We start from the raw sequence: 10,979 nt of genomic DNA, 5'->3' as shown, positions 1-10,979 counted from the left end.
GTTTTTCCGGAAACGACCAGATGGTCGTTCACTCTGCTATTACGTCACTAACGTCTGCATGTACTGCGTAGGGTATTTCCCTCGTTTAACTTGACGTTCCCTACAATTTCTCCTTCGCCTTCAACCCATGTTTCGGTTCTCATAATTCTCTGTTCTTGATTATTTGGACTTTGCCACCTGGTATTGACTGAGTAAACTCTTCCCCTTCAGGAGAAATCAAGCACTTAGAGAAAAGAAATGCATGTCTTAGAGAAAAGAAATGCATGTGAATATGGTTCTGGCGTGCTGATGATTACATTGCACGTCAATTGGAACAACGAGACTGCAATAAAAAAGTATTCACGGACAATTGCTTTTTCTTTTCCCTGATAAGAAAAGGGAAAAGAAAAAACAGAAACTGAGTTGACTAGGAAAGAAAGATATGCTATAAGTTGGCAACCCGCCTTTACATTTTGCCATCATATCAACCGAGTTGAAGTATCTCTTGATGAAGAATTCGATGTGATGCAACTGCTGAAGCTGAAAGAACAACTTTGAGTTCTCCACGTTTCGAGATTCCGGGTCATGGGTGGGCCAGTTCTGGCGATTCTGCTACTTGCTCTCCTTGGAGATTCCACTGGAGATGCAGCTACAAATCCTTATGATCGTAAGCTTGGTTCAACCACTTTCGTGACTTTTATTTCCCAGAATGTATTATGTCATATAGGTGAATTTGCGATGATGCAGTTCTGGACTTTCTGCATATTGTCGAGCCCTTGCTTACTTAGACGAACTAAGGTTCCCACAGTCAGAGGATGTCACAACATCTGCAGGAATCAGAGTTGACCATTTGTCCACAACCAAATATAAGAACCCCAGCGCACTCAACTCTCTTGAGATATCGATGTTTTCCTGTGTTCCTATCAACGATGCTAACGTCATTTTGAAGTGATCTAAATCTGGTTTCACCCCCTTTTGCCTGCCTCTTTCATCCAAGGAGGCTTTATTACCTGCCATTTTGCCTGAGAAAGTTTCAGAAGAAAAGCGAGGGCTGACATTTCGCAATGCGTCGAATGAGTAAATCTAACTGTTTGTAGTTTCTAGAGCGGGTTCACAACAATTAATATTAAGCATGTTCTGGACTTGGAAGTCATTATCTTACATTCAGGTCATTCTGCACAGATTTTGTTTTGGTACAAAGATCATGCTACTTTCGTTAGATAAGAGAGTCGGTTACAAAGATTTTACAGGGTGTTAGTTTCTCTGGAACAAAGATCATGCTGTTGGTTGGCTATTCAAGCAACCAAAGTTCTAGACATCTCTAGAGCAGCTACTGTCGGATAATTTATCTACCTTTTCCATTTTCCTGCTTGCGCACTCCGGGAGGACAGAGGAACGATGACTTTGAAGCAACTTGCTTCAGAAACTTATGCAATCCTCAGATTTACACAGAAGATGTTGGATAATTGCTATTCAATATACACACAACGCATATCTATTTATTAAATTCTTATTTTTCAATTGGGTGTATTCCAATGCAGTCAGTGCGCTTACGGGGCTAATGACTGATTGGCAAAATGCACCACCCAACTGGGTGGGGACTGATCCTTGTGGCGATAATTGGGTTGGGATTCGCTGCAATAATTCTCGCGTTACTTCCATGTAAGGTTTTGAGCATCCTTTTTGACTTTATGTTTGAGAATCTGGCTTTAAGAATTCTATCTCTACAAATAATTGGAATCTTAATTTCAGAATTCTGTCGAGCGCGGTTTGACAGGTTCGCTCTCGGGAGACATTGGACAATTATCTGAATTACAGATTCTGTAAGTTCACCGTCTCTTTCACTTCCCGGTTAATGTTCAGAGCAAGGACTAAATTACCATTTATGTAGTCTTTTTCTCCCAAAAGATAATTTAGATATATATTACAAAAATTTCTATCTAAAAAGTGGATGTAGTAACCATAATTGGAGGCAACTATTGGGAAAAAGGGCTCCAGTTTTTATTTTGCTGGTGTCATGTATGTAGTCCTCTTATGTTGATTTTTGTGTTTTCTTCTCTCCCATGTGTCCTAAATTGCATATGGAGCTGTCAATGTTGTGCAAGTAGCGTGATTCATGTCTACGATTTGGTCTATTATCTGTTTAAGCTGCTTGAAAAGGCCTTCAATTGTTGCTGACTTTTGAGCCTTTTCATGAAGAGACCTATCTTATAACAAGGGCCTGACTGGATCTCTTCCTGAACAAATTGGAAACTTGATTAAGCTCACACGCTTGTAAGCTATATATCATCAGCATTTCTAGTGTATTTTGTGTCCCACGTCTTTCAGAGTCACAAATGACCAACCTACCTTTTCATCTCAAATTGCAAGGATTCTGGTTGGTTGCGGGTTTTTTGGCCAAATACCAGATTCCATCGGATATCTCCAGAACCTGGTGTATTTGTAAGTCCTCTACCCCATACACTTGATTTGGACCTTACATGTGCATGATCGGTTTCGGACAAGCTAGAACATGTTCGCTCAATTCTGTCATACATTATTCTTCTGGTCATCACAAGTATCTGAACTCTTCCTTCCAATATATTGCAGAGCTCTAAATTCAAATAGATTCAGTGGGCCGATTCCTGCTATCATTGGTAACCTTTCTACACTTTACTGGTTGGATCTAGCCGACAATCAGCTAACTGGATCTATTCCCATATCGAATGGAAGCAATCCTGGCCTTGATATGCTACTTCGCGCAATTCACTTGTACGTGCATGTCTTCTAGCTTATCATATAGCTGTATCTGTGAACTGATTTGCCTTTGTTGTGTTATCTGACTAATATTCTGCCTTCATGCACAGTCATTTTGGACAGAACCAACTCTCTGGCACAATTCCTCCCCAACTATTCAGTTCCAGGATGCATCTCGTACATGTGTAAGTTCTGAGAATCCACTAGGGTGCTGCATTTAGTCTATTCATTGTTTCCTCGAGGCTTCTCAAGCCTTATCTAAAGAAAGTTTGATCTTCTCTCCCCCCCCAACTGCACGGCTTTGTTGTCCTCTTAACTTCTTTAATGGAGCAGGCTTTTCGACAACAATCATCTCACAGGTAGCATCCCTTCCACTCTTGGACTGGTGCGGAGTTTGGAAGTTGTGTAAGTATTTATGGTTCTACACAATTGTCGTGAGGATTACTTCCCTTGTGCTTATTGCACTTCAGGTCAATGTTTGACCTATTTCAATGGTCAGTCGTTTTGATAGGAACGCTCTAGATGGTGCAGTCCCTGGAAATCTCAACAATCTTACATCTGTTCAAGAACTGTAAGCAATACATAATTCTGGTCGTTTTCACTGTTATCTAGTGCATATCACTATCATCAATCTCCTAAATTTACTGGTCTACTCTTTAGTCTTCTTTCCAACAATAGGCTAACTGGTCCGTTGCCCAACCTTGCTGGCATGAACGCCCTCTACTACCTGTAAGTAATAATTGTCGTATATTATCTAATGGCACACTGTGTAATCGCTGATTATGTATGAGCTCTATGAGGGAAACAGAGCACACGGTGAAATGTAAAAGATAATCTTAGACTCTTTTCTTAATTTTGAATCCGCCATTGCTTATTGTCCCACTACAACTGTATAAAACATGGACTTCAACTGACAGAGGTGGATTTGCAGGGACTTAAGCAATAATAGTTTTGATTCGACAGATTTCCCTTCATGGATTCCAACGTTACAGTCTTTGACAACATTGTACGTTTCCCAATCTGTGTCCGTTGCATCCATCAATTCCCTTCAACTGTCCCCTGCCCCTGGAAATGAAACATGACATTTAATTGTTTTCTGGATGTGGGTTTCGGACTAGCCATCTCTGTTCCCTTTTTTCTTAAGATAAAATAGAAGAGTTTTAAGTAAATAACAGGGTTATTCCTTTTATGAATTTCAGAATGCTGGAACGCACGCAAGTTCGAGGAGTGCTACCTGTTATCCTTTTCAGCATTTTCAGTTTGCAAAGTGTGTAAGTATTATCTCGATCTCAATATTTACCTCAATGTAATGGATTTATACTTCTTCAAATCTCAACCTGCTTCATTCCATCGACTTCCTGGTTCGTTTCAACTTGGACATTAGGGATGATGGTTGAACGTGTGAGTTTTCCTGTGATGTTAGGGTCTTAAGAAACAACCAGCTGAATGGAACCTTGGATATAGGCACCAGCCATGACAATCAATTGCAACTCATCGATCTCCAGACCAATTTTATCGATAACTTCAAGCAGAGTACTGGAGGTTACAGTGTTGAGGTGATGTAAGTCATATAAAACTCTTTGGCCCTTTCACTCACTTTGTCACAAGATGAATCGAGAATGCTTTTTGTTTTCACAGTTTTTTTGCTAATGTTGTGCCCGTATATTGTATTTCTGCAGACTTGTCGGTAACCCGGTTTGTCAAGAAACAGGAGCAGCTGGGCAAAGTTACTGTACCATTCCACAATCCAACTCCTCATACTCGACACCGTATGACAAATGCATCCCAGCCGTTTGCAATTCAAATCAGACTTCCAGCCCCAACTGTAAATGCAGCTATCCTTACACAGGAACTTTAGTCTTCACAGCTCCTTCTTTCTCAGGTTTAGGAAACTCGACTTATTTCGAAAACCTCGCAAGCTCCATGATGATCTTTTTTCAGTCCTATCAACTTCCTGTAGCTTCCGTCTCACTGAGTGATCCGCGCAAGGATTCATCTGATTACCTTAAACTGAATCTTGCGGTCTTCCCATCTGAGGGGGTTAGTTTCAATCGGACTAGCATAAACAGTATTGGCTTTGTGCTCAGTAATCAGACGTACAGGCCTCCAAAATTATATGGGCCTTCCTATTTCATCGCTGATCAGTACATGTACTTTGCTGGTAATATCTCCAATTAACAGAGACAAACATTCTGTTGCCTTCTCTGTCTAGATTATCTTTATTTCTATCATACTAACAACAATCTCTCTCCCTCTTTCTCACTTGCAGAAGTACAAGTACCAACTACATCAAAAAATTTGTCAAACATCAGTGTCATCATTGGTGCAGCAGCCGGTGGTTTTGTTCTCTTCTTGCTATTGCTATTGGCTCTTGTAGGGCTTTATGCTTTTCATCAAAAGAAAAGGGCAGAAAAGGCTGCAGAGCAAAGCAACCCTTTTGGTATGGGCAGATTCACTGCATTCTTGCCACTTAGCTTGTCTCTGATTCTGGAAGTAAGTCTCAGTCAATGTTCGTTGTTATTCATGGAAATGCAGTAAACTGGGACCCGAATAAGAGCAGCGGCGAATTTCCCCAACTCAAAGGAGCGAGATGGTTTTCTCTAGAAGAGCTTAAGAAATACACCAACAAATTCGCAGAAGCCAATGAAATTGGATCCGGTGGCTATGGAAAGGTTTCCTCTTTTGGCTCTCGGTTCTGCTAAGAGAAACCTCAGTTAGCATTCTCTTGCTCCTGTACTCTTTATAATAAACCCAGAGACTTTCGTTGCAGTCCTCACGTTAACAAGAAAGAACTTTTTATAAGTTCCATTTATTCACCACCTTGTTTGAAGCGTAGGTTCACTGTATGACAGTTACTGAGTTTGAAATCTCCTGGTAGAATTTTACATGAACAAATAAGGGCTTCATAGACTTGACCAAACCAGATGTGAGTTTGCTCATACAGAGAAAATGTAAAGCTGAGAGATGGGAAGTCGTACATGTTGCTGCACATTAGTTTCTACTTAGTTTTATTCGCTTTCAAAGAGAATCTTATATGCTCACATGGCTTTAAATTTTTCAACTGCTTTTCTTATCTGAATGTTTCCATTTAAGTTGATCCCCTGATTCCATTATATTCCTGAACAGTAGATGATTCTAAAATTTTGTCTTGCTTTAATTTCCTTCTTATTTCTCTTTAATCTAAGAACTGTATTGATACTGCACCAGCATTGTGAAATTTTTTTATTTGACTTCAAAATCATCAGCTGCCCTGGAAACTGGCGGAGTTATAAATTTTGTTGTTGCTGTGGCAGGTCTACAGGGTACTTTTCCCACTGGAACTCTAGTTGCCATAAAACGAGCACAGCAGGGATCTATGCAGGGTTGGGTCGAGTTCAAAAATGAGATTGAGCTTCTATCAAGAGTCCATCACAAGAATCTTGTCAGTCTTGTCGGTTTTTGTTCTGAGCACGGTGAACAATTGCTAGTGTACGAGTTCCTTCCAAATGGTACCATCAAAGAGAGTCTCTCAGGTATCTCCTCTCAAGATTCTTATGTTGAGAAAGCATTCATGCGGAATTTAGATTTTTTAAGAAAAAATTCCTCCCTCATATTATATGTGTTCACAACTACAAGTTTCGACTTGCAGGAAAGTCAGGAATCAGGTTGGGTTGGGCAAGGAGACTCAAAGTAGCCATTGATGCAGCCCGAGGTCTGGCTTATCATCATGAGCTTGCTAATCCTCCGATCATACATAGGGACATAAAATCAACCAACATCCTATTGGATGATCACTTGAATGCGAAAGTTGCCGATTTTGGTCTCTCCAAGCCCGTGACAGAAGGTGAAAGGGGTTATGTCACCACTCAAGTCAAAGGAACAATGGTAAGTAATGAGCTTTAGTCTAACGGTAGATGGTCAAACTTTTCTCAGCAACACACAAACTTTGAATGAGTTTTTGGATTCCTAAGACGGCCCATGTTCTCGAGAACCAAAAACGAGGACAATAATTGTCCTGAGAAGAAGTGCGCTTTACAGGCTTTGATCAAGAGTCTTCTCTAGACAAAACAATTTATGATAATCGTTCTTTTCAGTTTCGATGATAATCATGATTATTTCTGCAGTCATATGAGAGAGGATGCTAGTTTGTCTCAGAACAAGAGACAATCAGTTCACCTGAGTTGATGAAAAAAGGGTGATAGAGTTGAAGGCATTATTGTTAGTCTAGCTTTTCTGGATGAGTTTTACAAACCAATCATGCTATATTCTTGTGAAGGGCTACTTGGATCCTGAATACTACATGACGCAATAGCTAACTGAGAAGAGCGATGTGTATAGCTTTGGAGTAGTGATGCTGGAACTCCTTACAGCCAGAAGGCCGATAGAGCGGGGCAGATATATTGTGAGAGAAGTGAGTGTGGCCTTGGATAAGGACAAAGATTTGTACAATCTGCAGGGGATTCTCGACCCTGCCATCGGTTTGGGCACGTCTTTGAAGGGACTCGAGAGGTTTGTGGAGTTAGCAATGAGATGTGTGGAAGAATCAGGAGCAGACAGGCCAACCATGGGAGAGGTGGTGAAGGAAATCGAGAACATCATGGTTTTCGCGGGTTTGAATCCAAAGGCCAAATCTCCGAAGGCCGAATCAGCGACCACTTCAGCCAGTTATGAGGAGGCGAGTAAGGAGTATGCCACACATCTCTACAGCAACGAGGACTTCACAGAGGATAGTGGGGGCTTCCCACCTTCAAGGATCGAACCCCAGTAGGCAAATTACAGTCACGATCAGCTTTAGTGTACATTAAGAAAATCAAACTAGCATATGTATTCACGACCAACTCTTTCCAGATGTTCAGGTCTAGTGACGTTTGTATTCTGTTGAGAATTTAATCATGTAAAATTACCGGCCTCTATGTGTGAGTAGAATTCTGAAGGAAGTGATCATTCATCTTCCACTTGTACAACCAGTTGGTCTTCTCGCGGAGAAGACAGTGTATGGACTCGTTTTATGAGTGATTGGGAGGATATGAGGGCCACCACGAACACCTTGTAACTTCCTGGACTGCCGGTTCTGGCTTGCCTGCTTCTTCGCATAGTCTTCATGGCTCCCCATGTCTCGTGAATCTTGCCTGTGAGCGAGGGCTGCTTCTGCTTCTGACGAGACAGGAAGAAGAGAGTTGGGTCAGGAGGAGCCAAGAAAGAGAGGGGTTGCAAGGGGACAACGACCACGACATTGGCTACTGTTAGTTGAGATTCAGATGCCATCACCCCTGCATGGTGGTGCTTCTCGGCCAGTTGGTGTAGAGGGAGGAGAAGGGTAAAAAGGAAAAGAAGAAAAACGGGAAAAGAAGAAGAAGGATCAGAATTCAGGCCGTTCAAAATGCAAGTAGAGGAAGGAAGAAAAACGCATAACTGTGCTGCTGCGTTAACGTTTGAACCAGATAATAAGATGAGTATGTCAGAAATAAAAGAAGTTGGTTATTTACAGAAAATCAAATAAATGTTAGTAATGAACTCAAAGAGTTAATAACGCTAAAGTGACCAGTCATAGAATTGTATAAAATGATTAATAAGTAAGGCAAATAAAAATAGTAATTTAAAATGAAAATAAATATTAGGGTGTGTTTGGTAACGATTCTATTCCTGAAGTAGATTCTGATCAGAAATGATTTTTTTTTATTCTGTTTCCAGGAACTGATTCTAAGCATTTTAAGCCGTTTGGTAACTGTCCAAAATTTCTGATTCTGGAATAGAATTGCGTTTGGTACCGTATTCATTGATTATGTTCCAAATTAATTTCTTTTAATTTTTAAATAATTTTTATACTTTTTTTCTTTTCTTTTTTCTTTTTTCTCCTATTCTTCTTCTTCAAGCCGTCGCCGGTTTGGGGGCGGCCGACGAGGCCGACAACCTCACCGGAGCGTTGCGGCCCGGCCAGCCGGCCTTGCTGTGGCCGGGTGAGCCTCATCGGGGCCGAGCGAGGCCCATTTGGCCACCGGTGGGGCTGGGCATTGGGAGGCTTGCCCAGCCCTGGCGGGGCCGAGCCTCGCTGGTGGCCACGTGGGCCTCACTGGGGCTGGGCGAGCCTCATCGATGGCCATGCGGGCCTCGCCGGGGCTGGGCGGGCCTCGCCAGTGGCCACGCTTGCCTCCGGCGAGCTCGCTGGACCTCGCCCTGGCTTGGTGAGCCTCCGGCGAGCTTGTCGACTAGTTGCCAGTGACCGGCGGACGGTGGCGGACGGTGGTGGATGGGGGCGGATGGTGGCGCGCAATTGAAGAAGAAGAAGAAAAGAGAAGAATAGTTAAGTTTGATTTTTTTTTTTTCTGATTTTGGAACAAGAATCATATATATATACTTATTCTTGATTCTACTCCCAATCTGTTATTGGGAACAAAATTTTTATCAAACGCAATTCTGTTCCCAAATTGATTTCGGAAACAAAGAATTAGAATTTGGCCCTGTTTGGATGGTTACCAAACAAGGCCTTAGTAAGTAGTAAGTAAATGTGATAACTTAATCGGGGAAAAGGCAGTAAGTTATATTAAAAAAATGGTCTTTTTATATAATGGTTCGTAAACATGAGGTGTTGCCAATATAGGTAAATAAATGTGGTTAACAATGGAAGAAACATTTTTGTTGTCGGATCTAAGAACAGTTTGTAATTGAATAGCACAATAATCCAAATAAATATTAGTGAATAATCAAATAAGTGTTGGTAATGTAAAGCTAGTTGGAATCAGAGAAAATTCAATCACTCAAATTGATAATTTTTAAAATGAGTTGGTAAAAAAGTTTGTTAGTAGAGCAAATAAAAGTGATAACTAGATAGAAAATGTCAGTAAATATAAGAGCAACAAATAAATACTAATAAGCAACTCTATTGATAATCGTAAGCTAGTTAACAATTTAAGAAAAGTAAGTCAAGTTAACAATTTAAGAAAAGTAAGTCACACAAATAAAGATCGATAAATTATTTATAGTTGACAAATTTAAGCTGTTTTGTAGAAAGGTATATAAAAATTGGTAAAGGATGAGAGAAGCTCTTTTTTTTAGGGGGTCAAAGTAGGGAGGTTGGTATTTAAAAAAAGAAAACGCCAATTAAATATTAGTAATTAACTCCTACAGGAGCCGGTAAAACATTGTTCGTTAGTATGTGAAAAGTTGATAATTACTTCAATTTGGATTTGTGATTATAAAAAGAGTTGGTAGTGAGATTAAAAAATGTGGTAATTCATAGAGAAGTTGATAAATAAAGAGAACAAATGAATGTTAGTAATATGCAAGTGAAATGAGAGTTGGTAACAAAAAATTGTCGGTAAGAAACTCTTTTTAACAAGTCTTTTGATTCTTACTAAATCTTAAAGAAGTCCACCGGCACGAAATAGAATCTATTTTTTTTAATGGAACAGTAGAATCGCCTATAGTTTGAAAAAGCCCGCAAGCAACCAAATCAATCTCATCAATAAACACAAATCCGAGCTGCAATTACATCGAATTCACCTATCGATACCCTGACTCTTTCATTCACTATGTTCTTATTGACTTCATAATCATTCATTGTGAATTTCTATTCGTCGCATTGCATTGAACGTTATTATGCTTGGAGATGAGGACATCTCCAAAGTCACCTCTTAAATAAATTTTTTGCTCCTTCAACTTCACCAAACGAAGACATCATTATATTTTGTTATGACTTGATTGTAGTTGGTGGGAGTAAAATGGGAACTTGATCTTCCTCCTCCCCCATCCAGTCTTTTTGCATCCCCATCTTTGCATGTCTCAAGCAACTTATTGATGCAGCCCGCATTGAAGACCAACTCTCTCGACTAAGAAGATCGGCCCGCATTCAAGCTCGACGAAACCGAGAAGCCGTATCGATATCTTGAGTCCATTCCGGAAGCTTGAAAGATACCTTGGGAGCTTACATGACGCTTTTACTAGCTTATAGTTTCCATGCTCTTTACTATTTCTCCTATTTTCAATGCTCTGTTTTTATTTTTCCTAGTTTCAACGCTCTGTCTTTATTTCTTTGACGATATAAGCCATCCAATCCCTTGTTCAAGATAGACGACTTTTGATAAATGAAAAACTTTGCTTGAAGCAAGTATCGTGAACCTTGTAGAGTTTATCTCATTGAAAACTTAGAAGAGTTTTCACTCCATCCTTGAAGAGTCGGAGCTTTTCGCAACCTGCATCCTTGAAGAGCTGCAGTCATCGATCTAGAAGAATCAGTGCCCCCTCAACTTCCTTGGAGGCCTAGAAGTGCAACCAATGAAGTTTCTATA

The 10,979-nt window shown here is 40.4% G+C and overlaps 1 pseudogene; it reads left to right on the top strand.

Annotated features, from left to right (window-relative positions):
* The first annotated feature begins 2,060 nt into the window (after positions 1-2,060).
* On the top strand, positions 2,061-7,723 carry LOC120289721 (annotated as a pseudogene).
* The last annotated feature ends 3,256 nt before the right edge of the window (positions 7,724-10,979 follow it).

The sequence above is a fragment of the Eucalyptus grandis genome, chromosome 11, assembly GCF_016545825.1.
Source record: "Eucalyptus grandis isolate ANBG69807.140 chromosome 11, ASM1654582v1, whole genome shotgun sequence".
Classification (NCBI taxonomy): Eukaryota; Viridiplantae; Streptophyta; class Magnoliopsida; order Myrtales; family Myrtaceae; genus Eucalyptus; species Eucalyptus grandis.
Note: the sequence above shows the minus strand (reverse complement) of the source record. Positions and strands in the feature narration are given on the sequence as shown.